The following is a 5,000-nucleotide window of genomic DNA, read 5'->3' as shown; positions in this document are numbered from 1 at the left end:
ATACAATACAAGACGGTACATCTTTATCAAGCCGATTAGAAATTGTTTGTGCATTAAACATCTTCATCACGAACACTGAACAGCAACTTACGCCTCCAGAAATGGACCTGCTCCACACGCAGTGTGACGCCAGCAGACACATCAGCAGGTAGATAGACAACTTCATGGTGAAGATTTTCTGCAGAAAAGAAGAAGAAGAAAAAAAAAACCACATAAAAAAACACACACCACCATATGTATATATGATAGTCAGTCGTGTCCGACTATGACCATCAGAACAGCAGAGGAGGCAACTGCTGTTCCGACTATTTGGGCTAGAATTTGTTTATAGTGGAAAGTGTCTTGCCCAAGTACATCCCCACTCTCTCGGCCAAGAGGGTTTTAGGACAGTCGGCGTTGGGATGGTTCCCAAAGGCCAACTAGCCCACAAGGCTGCAGCACTAAGAGCCAGTGCAATTTTGCCTCCTAGTTTGAGAGTCATAGTCCTTCACAAAAGGCCAAGCTGTAAATGGTTTCTCATTGACTGGAGAAACCATTGATAATACAGCTCTCACTTTGCTGTTGGCCCAAATGTAAACTTATGTCAATCTGTGATATAAGCCGAGTGTTGGGGCTAACCAGCATATAAAACGAGAGATAATCACTGGACAGCAGCCAAGGAATTAAACACCGATGGAGTGATGGCTGTGTGGTAACGCGTCCGTTTAGGAAGCGAGAGAATCTGAACGCACTGGTTCGAAACCCAGAATCGCCAGTATTTTCTCTCCCTCCACTAGACCTTGAGTGGTGGTCAGGACGCTGGTCGTTCGGATGAGAGGATAAACCGAGGTCCTGTGTACAGCGTATACTTAGCGCACGTAAAATAAATTAAAAAATCCACGGTAACAAAAAGGCTGTCCCTGGCAAAATTCTGTAGAAAAATCCATTTGAATAGGAAAAAAAAAAAAAAAAAAAATTACAGGCGGGAAAAAGAAAGGAAAAAAAGGGTGGAGCTCTCAGTTTAGTGACCGCACTCTCCCCAGGGAGAGCAACCCGAATTTCACACAGACACTTCTGTTGTGACAAAAAGAGTAATACAATACAATACAGTTATCACACACACACACGATATCTCACAAAGGGATACTAGGAAACTTGAGTCTTATGGCGAGAGAAGGTCAAGAACGCTTTAATATAATAAAATCGGCGGCCTACAATAATAATAATAATTATGTCAGTGACTCGCATTAACTCCTTAAGTGCCCCAGGACGAAAATCTCGGTCTCCGTCACCTTTCCGATGAGCAAAAAGTGTCCCCCAGGACGAAAGTTTATATCCTGGTCATTGCAGGAATTGTCCGAATACAAAATCATTAATTTCGTGTGAAATTATCGTAATTAGATGGTATGCTCATTTTCCGTGGAAAAAAGTATGGGTTATATTTCGCTTATTTTAGTAGTTTGCATGCAGGAATTTAAGAAAGAAAAAAAAAACCCTCTATGACCAAAACATACCTTGGCAAATATTTATCACTGAACATGAAATAGGCTTGGCAATGAAAGGGTTAAGGAAGGGATTGGCAGCAGCGCCAAGAACGACCTGTGTGTTGCTATACAAAATGCCCCCCCCCCCCCAAGTTAACCCCACGGAGTCTTTCTAGGGAAGTCCTGCAATGACGCCAGTGAGGAGGTATCCTCGGGGAGACTCTGATCCTTGACCTGAATTGATTCCTCATCTCTCACCTCTTTCCACAAATAACTATTCCATTTTGCATTAACCAGGTACCTAAATAAGTATCTAACCAAAATGACCGACCATCAAATCAAGTATGATCATTGACCAAGTGAGTGCGTGAACAAAAGCAGTTAACTATCACATGTACATGTTCATAGTGATGGTTATGGTTTAAAAAAAAAAAAAAAAGAATAAGAGAGGAGAGAAAAAGATAAGAGAGAACTAATATGATAACTGACCAAGAAGCAACCCCCCAGAAAAAAAACAAACAACAACAACAAAAAAACAAACAAAAACAAAAACAACACCAAAAAACCCAACAACAAACAAACAACAACAACAACAAAATACAAACAAACAAACAAAAACCAAAAAACCCCGGAGAACCTAAACTGATAATCAAAAGGAGACAATAACACAATTAAATTCTTTGGTCAATGAAGATTATTGAGAAAAACAACAACAACAAAAAAACAAAAACTGACGCACGAGAGAGAGAGAGAGAGAGAGAGAGAGAGAGAGAGAGAGAGAGAGAGAGAGAGAGAGAGAGAGAGAGAGAATCTTAAGATCAGAGACAAAGCAATGAAGGTAATCAAAAATGTTAAAATTTGCGTGGACAGCGTACTGGGCAAAATGATAACTAAAACACATGGTCTTATTTATTTTTCAATTAAAATGTAAGTTATTGACTGGTTTAATGGCTTATGACAAACAATGAAACCAATTTATGTTGATAGCTAGGTAGATAGCCAACTAGCTAACCAACCAGTTAACTGACTGACTACTCACTCAACCAACTATTTGGTGAATAACTTACCAACTGACAAACTAGGTAAATCCATTCAGATGGAATTGTCTGTTATTGTTTTATTTATTTCTCTTGTACTATTCTTAAAAAAAATTCTGGAGAATTATCAGTCACTGTCTGCGATTGTATGATAACAAAAACATGATAGATAAACAAACAAATAAATAAACCTAATAGACAAGCAAATGAATAAATGAACAGATAAATAAACAAATAAATAAATAAATAAAGAAAGAAAGAAACAAATAAATAAATAAATAAATAAAAACACGAATAAATGAATAATTAAACAAATGAATGACTAAATCTTACACGGAGTGGTGACACAGAGGAAATGCATTAGACCAGGAAGTGAGGGTCGAAGGTTTCCAGCCTCGAATTCCAGATCGGGATTTTTATTTCCTCTTCCACCCCAGCAGACCTTGATCGTCTAGATACAAGTCATTTGGGTGTGTCTGTTTTTAAACCGAGGTCCCACGTGTACATCATGCAAAACAACAACAACAACAACAACAACCCACGGCATGGCAACAAAAGGTTAGTTTCTGGCCATAAAAAAATGATGTAGACGAGTCCACTTTGTTAAGATAAACAAAGACACTTGCTGACACAAGGTGGCATTGCACTGTCAGAGGCTACGCGCTTCCCACGGGAAAAGCAGTCCGAAATTCACAAAAAATAATTACGTTATGACACCCCCCCTCGCCCCCCCCCCCGCACCCCCCTCTCCCCCCAAAAAAAGAGAGAAAAAAAGAGAGAAAAAAATCATCAACAACAATACAATTAGGTACGATACGATACAATACGATACGATACAACACAACACAGCGCATTATTATACAATGCTCACCTCAAAAACTCCTTTCAGATGCGTAAGCGCCCGTCTGTGTGTCTATGTGTGTGTGTGCATGTGCACAGCAGGGGGTGGTGGTAGATTTGCCGACAGAGAGGGGAAGGAGGAGCCAGCCGGTCCTCTTTCCGGACAAGTGCCTCTCCAGTGCGAACCGCGCGCCGAAGCACGACGAGTCCCTGAAATAGGTCTTGGTCCTCTCCCCCCCCCCCCCCCTCTCCTCCTCTACCCACCCTTCACCTCCTCCCCTGCTTTCAGCGTCCCTTCCCCCCCCCCCCCCCACTCCCAGGCCCCCTACCACTTCCCAGCCCACCGTCCTTCCCCTGCCCCGCCAGTCTCTCTGGTGCTCCACCACCACCACCACCACCTCTTCCTTTACCTCACCCCCCCCCCACATCCAACCCTTTCCCCTCCACTCTCTCTCTCCTGCAATTTCCGTTCCAGCCAGCCTCTCATTAATTCTATTGTTTCCTGCACCATTTTTTTGTTCCACTTTTTAAAAAAGTTCTATTTTATCAGGCTTTGCTTTTATCTGATCCTGTCTGTTGAGTCCGTTCTGCCCACCTCTACGTCCCCCCCTCCCCCCCCACCTGCCCCCCCCCCCGCCCCCCCGCTGTCTCTCCCTCTCTCTGTTCCCTACTCTTATCCATCAATTCTGTCTGCTGTCTCTCTAGTCTCTTGTGCTGCACTCGTCTGGTTTCGTCGGATCTTTGTTTGCGATAATTAGACGCACGCGAGCTCTCTCTCTCTCCTCGCTGTGTCTCTGTCTCTCTCTCTTTCTGAATTAATCTCTGTCCGACTGTCTGTTTGTCTGCCTGTCTGTGGGTGTCTGTCTTTCTACCTGTCTGTCTGTCTATCGGTGCGGTGCATGTGTGTGATTGCGCACGTGCACGCTCGTGTGTGTTTGTGTGTTTGTGTGTGTGTGTGTGTGTGTGTGTGTGTGTGTGTGTGTGTGTGTGTGTGTGTGTGTGTGTGTGTGTGTGTGTGTGGGTGCGGGGTGCAGAATAGGTTGGAGGTTTGGGGCTGTGTGTGTGTGTGTGTGTGTGTGTGTGTGTGTGTGTGTGTGTGTGTGTGTGGGGGTGCGGGGTGCAGAATAGGTTGGAGGTTTGGGGCTGTGTGTGTGTGTGTGTGTGTGTGTGTGTGTGTGTGTGTGTGTGTAAATCTTTCTCATACTCTTTATGGATAAACTGTCATTGCCAGCAAAGACACATGTGTGTAATAGCTTAGAATACTGGGCACAAACTTCCACTGTGAAGTGGTGCCGGAGCGAATGGAAAATTTACCTTTGTATTTTATTGCATTGCATTGTATTGTATTGAATTGAATTCGACTGGATTCGATTGGAATCGATTCTGGATTCGATTGGACTAGATTGTATTATTACACTGCATTGTATTGTATTGGAGTGTATTGTACTGTACTGCATTGTACTGTATTGCACTGAATTGTTTCGCATTGTTACGTTTTGTCTAAACAGATTTCTATGAGTGAAAATTCGAGCAGCTTTACCTGACGAGATTATTCACAGCACAGCGCCACCCATTTATTATTTTTTTGTTTGCAAGGGTATTTGTTTACTGTGAAAGAGCGGTTTTTTTGTTTTTTTTACATAATTTTGCCAGGTACGAA

The 5,000-nt window shown here is 42.7% G+C and overlaps 1 protein-coding gene across 2 annotated transcripts in view; it reads right to left on the bottom strand.

The window, feature by feature from the left end:
- Nucleotides 1-3,560, bottom strand: part of LOC143287417 (uncharacterized) — a 14,562-nt gene extending 11,002 nt beyond the window's left edge. The window contains exons 1-2 of one of the 2 annotated variants that reach the window (XM_076595400.1): nucleotides 3,372-3,560; nucleotides 92-178 (exon numbers count right to left, since the gene is read on the bottom strand). The gene's annotated coding sequence lies outside the window, so the exon portion shown is untranslated. Of the gene's footprint in view, nucleotides 1-91; nucleotides 179-2,833; nucleotides 2,879-3,371 lie in introns of those variants that run through there. The other variant, XM_076595401.1, reaches the window with a different exon arrangement.
- Between the last annotated feature and the right edge of the window lie 1,440 nt (nucleotides 3,561-5,000).

Source organism: Babylonia areolata, chromosome 11, assembly GCF_041734735.1.
Source record: "Babylonia areolata isolate BAREFJ2019XMU chromosome 11, ASM4173473v1, whole genome shotgun sequence".
Taxonomy (NCBI): Eukaryota; Metazoa; Mollusca; class Gastropoda; order Neogastropoda; family Buccinidae; genus Babylonia; species Babylonia areolata.
The sequence above is the reverse complement of the archived record's forward strand: the minus strand, read 5'-3'. Positions and strand labels throughout refer to the sequence as shown.